This window comes from Bidens hawaiensis, unplaced genomic scaffold (assembly GCF_021521415.1).
Source record: "Bidens hawaiensis isolate Kalapana, Puna unplaced genomic scaffold, B.hawaiensis_p1.1 tig00049627_1, whole genome shotgun sequence".
In the NCBI taxonomy this organism is placed as follows: Eukaryota; Viridiplantae; Streptophyta; class Magnoliopsida; order Asterales; family Asteraceae; genus Bidens; species Bidens hawaiensis.
The window spans coordinates 58136-69621 of record NW_027498871.1 but is presented as its reverse complement, the minus strand read 5'-3'; the positions used below and the strand labels follow the sequence as shown (position 1 = coordinate 69621).

Sequence of the window (11486 nt, the reverse complement as noted above, 5' to 3'; positions counted from 1 at the left end):
ACGAAGTGATTAGGGGTTAAAAAAGTATAAAATTTCACGGGCATCATAGTTCTAAGCAGTCACTTTTATACACGGATGCATCACACATTTGTTTTGTAAATGGAGCTTTGTTTTAGATTATGGACCAGCGGTTTTTTCTGTTTGGTCATGTTTATTTAGTGGGTTAAAACAAAATCATGGGTAATATTTACTGCCGTGCGTTTGTGGCTTCACATTGGGTGTTAAACCTTGTCCACATTTTCCCCTTGGGCCCCCAAACACGCGTCACATCGGGTGTTAAAAACTTATCCCCATTTGCCAAACACACGCTGTGCTTGTTTATGGGGACGTTAAAAAAGAGAAAGGGGGGGGGGGGGGTTGGATCTAGTTAGCACGACAATGATAGTTAAATGGTTACTTTGTTAATGGATTCATGCCTATGTGGTGTTGATGTGACACTTTAACTAGAAGATCTCTAGCTAAACGGTTAGTTAATGGATTCATCGATGTGTTTCTTATGTTCTTTTAGTATGTGATCAAGGACTGAACATCAACATATATATATATATATATATATAAGGTCGTTCACCGGCTTGTTTAGAAAATGGTGTACACTCGTCTAAAACGTCTCGTGTGACGCCGTCTCACTTATTTCCCTCCTACCTTTTTATCGTATTTCTCATGTTTGGTGTGGTATGAATGTCTTTTTTTATCAACTATAAATGTCTAACTGTTATTTGATTTTACAAAGCTAGTATAGCTTGGTTTGGTTATTTGAGAGACTTTATTTATGTTACTGGGCCAGCAACTCCGGTTTTTCTTTGCTATGTAGAACACCAAATTGGTTTGTGCTTTCCACCAAAGGCAACATATAGTGTAACGATTGTGAACAAAAACTTCATTTTCGGTTTAGTCGCTAATGCCCCAGAAATTGCTTCCCACACCCGCTTGACGATGTCTTCTAGATGAAACTAGTTAATAACAGATTGAAATAGTTTTTGGTCACTATCTGAGCATTGTGGAATATTTCTTCTTTGTCATTATCAGAGCTTTATGAAATAGTTTGTTATTATTATAACACCATATAACAACGTTGGAGGTGCTAGCCAGGTGCAGTTTTCTCCTCTTTTCGATGACAATACGCCACACGAACTAGATAAAAAAAGATGTATTATATCACAGAATGAAAGATATACAAGAACTATTAGAAAATAATAATGATAGTTCATGAAGCAAACAAATTTTACAGTATACAAAATCTTCAGCTCATGACATCAAAACAATCATCCATAAGCAACTTTATTCTGTAAAAGATTTAAATCCCTCACGCTTCAAAAACATTTATGGCTGATAAATCTCGGGAAGCTGGAGGCCAACGCTCGCAGCAGATTTTCCAAGCACCTTTTTCATTTCACCCAATCTATCAACCGTACGTAAACAGCAAATCCTATAACATTACTACATTAACCGACACAAAATAAAGTAAAGTGTAATCTTTAATCTTAATTGTGTACTACCTGCTGATGATGATGAACACTGCTCAAAACTAAGGTAATTATAAGTTTTATTTTGTGCTGAATAATCGATGGCTCTAACTCACTACCGTTGATTTTATAAAGTCTGTAAAATGATATTGTGTTGTTTGTGTTTCTTCACTGTTTTCACTAGCTCTCTGTAAACTTTTAAGGCTTGCTTCACCTGATCCCGTCCTAGCCTTTTCTACGCAAATTTCCAACCCTGCTTCAATATAGGGGTGTGCAAATTGCGGTTTGGTTTTGAGTTACAAGTGATGGGATAGGATTGATTTGGTAATCAAAGCAAAGACGTGTCATTTTCAATCGGGTTAATGTAGATAGGATTTTAGCGAGTATAGTGAATGTACAGAGAGACCATACATCTGTAGTCTAGATGAGATGCTGGTAGAACCATAATGGGCTGCCACTAGGAAAAAAATGCAGTTTTGTGGCCAGTAGTTGTAAGGCGCGCGCGGTCTGACCTTCTCTGTCTTTTTGGGTAACTAAATCTGGGTACTACATCTGTAGGACAAGGGGCCGCATAATGAGTTAGAACAGGTTAAAGTATAAATAAGTTGTTTTTAGTATGGGCAACTTTTAAGATTTTGTAAGTTAATAACAAACACATGTATTTAATAAAAAAAAAAAGAATCATAACTAAGTTATTTGTAGGATCTGGGTCAATTAGTGGTGTCCATGAGTTGGTTTTGGACTCAAACCAAACCAAACCAAACATCAAAATATTGGTTTTGAAAACATTCGATTTCAGTTTTTGGTTTGGTTTCAGGTTTTTCAATTTTACCATTTGGGCATGAAATTTTTTATCGAAAAGAAGTTGGCTTAAAATTATTAGCATGGACCTAAACCAATGGCACATATGTTAGTTAATTACATTATCAATTAATTGTTATACATTCGGGTTAAAATACATGTGTTGCACTATTTATCAAATTCTTGTAAGTCGTTTAAAATTTGAGTAAAAAACTTGGAAATCCATAATTTTGGTTCGGTTTTTTCAGTTTTAATCGCACGCAAAACCAAAACGAATTGAAGGTTCGGTTTTTATAAAAGCCAAAACTCAAACTATCAATTTTTGTTTGAATCCGGTTTTCTAGGTTTCATGCACAACCATAGCCCTAGGGCCAACCTTTTTCTCTATCACAAGTAATAGAGACACTACTCCCGGTTGGTCCCGGACTCCAAAAGCCACTTTTCTTTCTTTTACATGTACAGTATAATAACTCAGATAATATAAGTAAACGCGTAAGTATTATGAGTTATGAGTAACCACATAAACCGGCTGTAAGCGTGAGTGTAACTAGCTCAGCACCCGGAACGCCCATACTTAGTAACCTCCAACAAGTACCAAAGTGTCTCCAACCACCCCTACTTTGCCACGAGTTTCAACGCAGTGTATCCATCCCTATTAACCATTTTTGTCACCAATACTATTAGCTTAGCATCGATCCATGGTGTTTCTCACCAACAAGTGAGTTTTGCATCGAGTTTATCATATCAAATATGTGTTCAACCGCGTCCCAGTCATGTTCATTGCGGCTTTGTAGATCGGAACATTGCGTATCTCGTTGTACCGTAGTTCGTAATATTCAAATGTTATTTGGTTGGTTGATAGGAGGTTTTTAGAGAAGGGATGACATGAATATCTAGAGTTGACTATATAAAAAAAAATACTTTTAGGATCAAAACAAATTTTTATCAACCTATCTAATCTAATTATCTAATAAACAAGTGGATTTGAAACAAATATTTTGTCAAAATGCTCCATTGTGTCACATGGCATTCTAAGTCTTTCAATTCTCCATGTGGCATCTCAAAATTCATCAATCTATCCTCTCTAATAAAGGAATCCTCAATAGGTCAATCACCCAAAATTTTATTTTCCCGCCCGTAACAATAAGGCACTCTATTATTTTCAACGGGGGTGAATTACTATTTAGGGTTTATTATTATTTCCACCGAAGCCGTTTCACAATACGCTTCATCTTTGCTCCTGATTCTTATTCTTCATTCCTGTTTCTTAATAGTTGGAGTCAATCAATAATCAAGAATCAACGAGACATGGTTTAACGAATTGAATCTGGATATACCATATTCAATCGATTGCTGCATATTCACTAGGTATGTTCAACATCTAATCTTCATTTGGTATTATTTCAACTCTCCATATTTGGTTTTTTAATTAATCTACCTATCTAATAAACAAGTGGATTTGAAACAAACATTTCGTCAAAATGCTCCATTGTGTCACATGGCATTCTAAGCCTTTCAATTGTCCATGTGGCATCTCAAAATTCATCAATCTATCCTCTCTAATAAAGGAATCCTCAGTAGGTCAATCATCCAAAATTTTATTTTCCCGCTCGTAACAATTAGGCACTTTATTATTCTCGACGGGGGTGAATTATTATTTAGGGTTATTATTATCTCCACCGAAGCCGTTTCACAATACACTTCATCTTCGCTCCTGATTCTTATTCTTCATCCCTGATTCTTAATAGCCGGATTCAATCAATAATCAAGAATAAACGAGACATGGTTTAACGAATTAAATCTGGATATACCATATTCAATTGATTGCTACATATACACTAGGTATGTTCAACATCTAATCTTCATTTGGTATTATTTCAATTATCCATATTTGGTTTTTTAATTAATCTACCTATTGAATAAACAAGTGGGTTTGAAACAAATATTTCATCAAAATGCTCCATTATATGTAATTTTTTGAAAAAAAAATATGTATAATCAATGTTTCAACACAATTATATAACTACTAGCTTGGTCTAGTGGTGAAGGGGTGTGACATCTAAGCAAAAGGTTGTGGGTTCTAGTTTTAAGCTTATTTTTATACAAAAATATTTTATGCAACTCAAATCATAATTAAGTAAACCAATTAAAAATTAAATTGTTTAAACCCAACAAAATGTTCTGTTTCGCCCAATTTTTTTTTTGTCTTTGGCCCAAAAGAATTTTCGTGCTCTTAGAGTCGGCCCTATTCATAAACATGGTATTCTTCTGTTCGCTAGATGACACTAGAAAACGATAAAAGAGAAGACAAAAACAAAGACAATGAGCTGTTGTCAATCCAATAACATAGAATATTCTTTTTATAAAATATAAGAAAATTGAATTTTAACAATTCAATTTTCCTAAAATATATAATAGCAAATAGAACATCTAAGATTCAAGACATAGAGGGTCAACGAGTTGTTGACCCATACAATATTTATCCTATTTTATACTTTAACCGCTCTATCAAACTGAAAATAACATATTGCCCAGCAGTTTAATCACACATTTCCCCATATGGGAAACACTTTTATTTAGCAAATTATATGACAAATTAGACCATTGATATGTTTTACTTCATCATAGCTTTTTACAAATTTTGGAGACAGTTTGATGATAGATCTTTAGAGCTTTGACATCGAGTAGTCCATAGCATCCACAAGAAAATCTATTAAACAATAAGATAATTTTTTAATTTTAAATATGTAATGTGAAAAATAATTATAAAAAAGAAATGGTATAGGAAAAAAGCACACCCGCATCTTCCTTAGTGAAGCATAGTGGTGGAGTGATTCTAAAAACATTTCCATAAAATCCACCTTTACCAACTAATACCCCCAAATCTAAAAAATAAATAAATAAATAAAGTTTATGCGTCATTTAGTCATCACACAGTTGTCTGACACCGGTGAAAAAAAACTTAGACCCGTTATTTATTATTGATTGTATATAAGATTGAAAATTACCTTTCATCATCTCCATTGTCTCCAATATTTCAATCTTTGCTGGAGTTTTGAGCTTACGATCAGTAACAAGTCAACACCAAGTATTAACCCTCTTCCTCGGACATCACCGATAACTTCAATATATCACAACATAATTATATATGTTTACTAGATTCTTAAATCTACTACTTTAAGCATTGCTTTAAACTATAAAAAATTAAATTTTAATGTGAAATGTAGAAGTAGAACTTACTTATATGCTTATCTTTAAGAGCAGTAAGTCGTTGTTTCAAGTATGATCCAACAACATGAGCATTTTCTTGAAGATTTTCTGTTTCAATAACTTTTAGGACAGCATGACCCGCAGCAGTACAAACCGGATTCCCACCAAATGTATTGAAGTAACTTCGACGAGTTAAAACTTTTGCAATTTCAGGGGTAGTCACCACTGCACCAAGTGGAATCCCATTGCCAATACCCTGATTTGTAAATTTGGATTATCCCATTACTTCAAAATTCAGGTTTGTTTAATTGGATACGATTATTGTACCTTTGCCATTGTGACAATATCAGGGACTATTCCTTGGTTTTGGAATCCCCAAAAGTTGCTTCCAGTTCGAGCAAATCCAGCCTGGACCTCGTCCCAAGCCCTCCAGCTTTCTTAATACTCTTATAAACCGGAGGTAAGTAATTTGGGGCCAATTCCACAATGCCACCAACTCCCTATACCAATCAAAATATGTACATATTTAACAGTTCATCAAAAAGAAAAGCAACCATTAAAATGTGCATGTAGTACGCAATAATGGTCAAAACAAATTCATTTTGAATCGAGTTATATTATGGACCGATGGGCCCGTGTTACCTGACCATTTTTACTTGTGATTTCTTAATGATTGAATATAATTATTTAGGAGACCGTGTGCACTAATACACTTGTCAGATAGCTTTCAACAATCTAGCCTATTTTCAGTTTATCATATATATTTTTTTAACTTTTCTTGACAAATTATATATCGAATACTTCACCTGAATCGCTTCAAAAATGAAACCGGCAACATGTCCAGATGTTCCAAACTGTATCAAGTCATCGACGTCTTTGGCATACTTCTCTCCATCGGAGCCGAATACTCCTCTATACGGATCCGGGTTTATTGCATGATGGACCCCATTCTAGTGGACAAATGAAGAAATACGATTAGCAACCACTCATATATGTTTAAAATACCACCCTTAATTATCTATATAGTATAATTACAAAGTTTGGTGACACAAAAGAATTTTTTAAATATTTTATTAGGTTTGTTTTACTGTTAAGACATCATGATGGATAACACAATTGTGATGTGTTGGTGAATTGGTTGTTGTAAGTTTGTTTGTTAAAGCTTTAGTTAAAGTTAGAATGCAGTGCGTACAAGTTCGATTCCCATAAACCAAAAATTTGCTCTTCTTTATTTTAATTGATCCTTTTGTTTCTTTTTTTTTATTTTCTTTTATTTTAGTGTTTTTTTGCTTAAATATGTTAATATAAGTAAGAGTTTTGGTACCGCAAGTACCTCATTGGGTCACTTAGCGGCATCTTATTGGCGCAAGGCATTTTTTTAGTTTTGTTTTAGTCCAGTATAGTAACGAATATGACGGAAATTGATCGAATTCTTGTAGACTCATCGTGTGTTGTTTTAGTTTCAGTATTGTAACGAACGTAACACAAACCGACCAAATGCTGATTTTTTCGGTATCGTAACGAACATTACAAACCTCTAAACATTTAGGGGAAACAATTCTACTGTCCAATAGTTGAGGGGTTATTATTCACCCCATACTCATATATATTTTTTTTGAATGGAAAGAAAAGAAATAATAATAAAATTTAAATAAAAAAGTATTATTAATTGAATTAGAAATATATATGAGGAATGAGATGTGAAAAGTTTTATAAAATTGAGAACAAATTTAAAATATGATCACTTTTATTTATATTTAAAGGATGGGAATGAGTAGACTACTGAATGCTCTTAGGAAACGACTTTTCATTACGCAATATAACAAATCCATGTGCTTAAAATATGAACAAACTAAAATGTAAACTAAAATGTAATGTTATATAAGTTTAGGATTAATAAATAAAAAGTATATAGAAGAAAAACACGCTACTAGTATTGGTTTATCTTAAATTTAAAAAGCAAAAAGTATAATTCAAAATACCTGAATAATATTGAATTTCCAGTTGGACTGTGCAGTTGCCCCCATTGTTGCAGCTGCGTTCCCATGGTACGCGTTCCTCAGTGATATGATATCTTGGCAACCTGTGTATAATCGGGCGATCATTATCGCTAGCTCGTTGGCTTCCGTGCCCGAATTAGTAAAAAACACCACCTGCGTATCATGTATATTCTATTACTGTTGAACTATTTTAAATAAGTATTCATACCATCTTATATTATATAAATAAAAATTAATCAATTGAATAGTTTTATAGATTAGAAATACGAATGATAATTTTTCATCAAACTTTTTTTAATTGAACAATATTAGCTTTTAACTGAATTAACCTAATTATTATGGATTTATGGTAGTAGATAACGTAAGCATTGGTGACAACTATATCATAAAACATTAACAACCAGACAAGGATGAGATGTGCCAATTTAATCCACACTTTTTGCCTCTATAATATTCATTTGTGGGTCCATTATTTTTATATCATTGCACCAATAACATGGTGTTCAATGAACCTAGACAAGCCCCAAGTGTACTTATCCAACAGTAGAGAAATGAATGTTAAAATAGATGGCTGAATCGGGTACTGAGGATAGTTCCAAACGCTATTGAAAACAGGTATGATATATACCTTGAGGTCGCCGGGCATTTTTATCGGTGATGCAGTGGTTAAGATAGAGAATGGTGGAGTGTTGTATGGTGGTGACTTGATTGACGATGGCTTGGACCACATCAGGGTGACAATGACCACAATTCACAGTGGCAATCCCTCCAAAACCATCAAGATATCTTCTCCCTTTTTCATCAAACAAATACTGCATCTTCCCATGTACCACGTTCAACTGTTTCATCACGATAATAATTGTACATCATGAATATGTATTTATATTTCATGCTATAATATGTATTGTTAAATTATCCCATAAAAGACACCTACCATTAAAAATCAAATTTTTTGTATAAAAATTAAACATATTAGCAAATTATAAAGTTTTAAGAGTTAAGAAACAATGTTTTAAATTTCTGAAAGTATTTCTAAATATTAGCATACTAATTTTCGAGTCTTTAGTGGTTTAAACTTTAAAAAAATTACATGGATTCAAACTTGAATGTTTATCTATAAATGTGAGTTTGTTTAAATATTAGCTGATAAGCTGAATATTGATATAAGTGGTGTTGTAGTTGAAACAAGAATTACTAAACTTAGTTGACACATTGTAAGTAAAATAATTCAAAAAGTAATGAGCATATAAAAAAACAAAATTTTGATTGTATCGTTGGTAATAATATAGGGTTTTTTTTTTTAATAAGTAAATCGTAAAAACATATAATAGGGTAAGAAACAATTGGCTGTTTACCCTTTATCAAGTATAAAATTTATAGATTTAATGTTGTTAATAAATTTATTTAAAAAGTAATTAACGAAAATTATCAAATTTGATAGTGAATATATATAAATTACTTCAAAATTATTATCAGCTATTATCAAATAAAAGTTAAATGGGACCCCGTTGCCCGTTGATTACCTTATTGACAAAACGTCATTTTAAGGAAAAAAAAGAACTGGGAGAAAAAATATACCTTAAATAGCTAGAGGTGCACAAGAAAAGATATGTAATTTTATATGTAACACAAATTTACAATCATTTGTATATTAAATTTGTACAAAAACTTAATTTAATATAAAAAAAAACAACCGTAGCGTGTTACATGTTTGTCTTTTATTTAAATTTAATCTTTTTAAAGTTAATCTTCTTATTATAAAATTGACAAAACTAACATTGAAGAGCATTTGGCCTAGCGGCAATACGAAGAAAAAAGAAAACATGTAATTTAAGACGCTGCAATCGGACATGAACTCACCGGCTTTTTGTAGAAGTAGAACATGGAAGGGCTGAGGAACTGATTACGCTTGTGGAGGATCTCATCGGCAGTGGGACCCACGTACAACGGAGGAGAGTAATCAAAAGCGGGTATAATCGGGACTCGATCGGATTCTGATCCCTCAACCGGTGATCGTTTTTGAGCTTGTTGCGAAAAACACTGACGACGATTTTGGGTGGATTTCAATCCGCTGCAGGTTAGCCTTCGTAAGGAGGATGCAAATTTGTACATGTTTGCTATGATGAAAACAAAGAAGGTGATATTATTTATAGAGAAAGAGATATAAGGGTTGTGATGCTTATGTGGCAAGCAACATCAATTATGTGCTCATCCCACTCCCTTGTTAGTAATAATAATAATTACAACTTATCATGATTCATTTAACTCCTAGCATTTTTAATAAAGTTTTAATAGTTTTACACGTTTCTACTATGTACTTATATTTTTTTTTCTTTTTTTACGGGTCAAAGATTCACCCGATCATCTCTATTTTACTCTTATAAGAGAAACCCACGATAGGTGAGAAATGTAACATTCGTTAATTTTCGAACACAATAAACCTGGCCCGTTTAAAATTTATTTTATTATTCGGAATATTGTTATCAATACATTTACCATTTTATTTAGTTCTCAATCATTTATTTCATTTCACGTTCCTCAGAGTTAGTTCGTTTGCTTAATAAAATGTTAGAACTATTAAGCATGTGCATTTTAACCCCTCAAATATAGGTAGTAGTAACATTCATTACTTTTCAAACCCGAAATCCGACCCGTTTTAAATTAATATTTTTGGTTTTGTTTATATATATATTTATAATATAATTAACTAATCTTAGTTTTCGTTTCATGTATTTTATGTAATCATTTATATGCAATTATATTTTCACCACCTTTGTAATATTGCATGTTCATTTAAAACATTCATAATCAAGATAATTTATTTATGAACTTTTCTCATGCAAATCATCAAAATAAATCTTAGATTATTATTATTATTATTATTACCATCTTTTTCATATGTTATTTTTAACTAATAAAAATAAACCAATGAATGTTTTAATTAAATAAAATTTATTGAAAGAGTTAAAAACTTTGAAAACCTTTTAAACCATTTTAATTGTTGTTTTTAATTATATTAAATATGATTAATTTTCATAAATTTTATAAGTCATAACAACTCTATAATTTCACTCTAAAAGGAGGACTGATCCTCCATTATTTTCATACCTCAATATTGTATATGTCTTACTTTAGTGTTGGATTTACTCATAAACACAGTTCTATATATCACAGTGAATTAAAGTTTTTTGCGGAATAATAAAAGTCAACCATTTCTTACAAACCATACAGTACTTGTATTTAAACATTACAAATTGTTTCAACATAAAACATAAAGCATTCTAGAGATGTCAGCTGTTCAATCCACACCATGTGCCATCATCAAACAAGCTCTTTTAACCTACTTACATGTAGGGTTGTTCAAACCGCTCGTCGCTCGAAGTAGCTCGCCGCTCGTTCGGAAATTGCTCGGAAAATGCTCACTCGTTTTTTCGCTCGATTGTAAACGAGCCGCTTTGCTCGGTTCGGTTTGCAAAAGAGCCAAGCAACGACCAAATGTTTGCTAGGTTCTGTTCGGTTCGGCTCGAATATTTTTAATTTATTTTATATATAATTATATATGAACAAATATATATATATACTAGTTTGATCCTCCCGTGTTACAGGAGTTTATTTAAAGTTTTGTTTTTAATCGTTTTGCTATTTTATGATGATTTATTTTATTTTTTATCGTAGTTATGTTTGAATTTAATACATATATATTAGTTTGTTATTATATTTTTTAACGTTTGGGTTTTATCAGTTGAGATGCATAGGTTTTTTAGATTTTTAACGAACACGAGCATGTTGACTTTTTAAAATGTACAAACATGAACACAAATATTTGTCTAATGAAAGAAGGGGCGTTGATGTAGTTGACAATGGTGGGTGGTATAGGAAGTTAACCGGCGATGGAGATGATAGATCAGCAACGGAGAACATGTACAAAGCATATAAATTAAATTAGGGTTTGATGATAAAAGTGTTTATCAATAAATTAGATCTTATAACCTATTTGAGGGCTATTATAGTT

General features: G+C 32.3%; 1 pseudogene across 1 annotated transcript; it reads right to left on the bottom strand.

Annotated features, from left to right (window-relative positions):
- Positions 1–4915: 4915 nt before the first annotated feature.
- On the bottom strand, positions 4916–9605 carry LOC143598083 (alanine--glyoxylate aminotransferase 2 homolog 3, mitochondrial-like; annotated as a pseudogene). Its single transcript, XR_013147045.1, has 9 exons — positions 9335–9605; positions 8103–8313; positions 7457–7627; positions 6281–6424; positions 5802–5974; positions 5505–5730; positions 5273–5385; positions 5063–5149; positions 4916–4974 (listed from the first exon to the last, which is right to left on the bottom strand). The product of XR_013147045.1 is annotated as an alanine--glyoxylate aminotransferase 2 homolog 3, mitochondrial-like (transcript).
- Positions 9606–11486: the final 1881 nt, after the last annotated feature.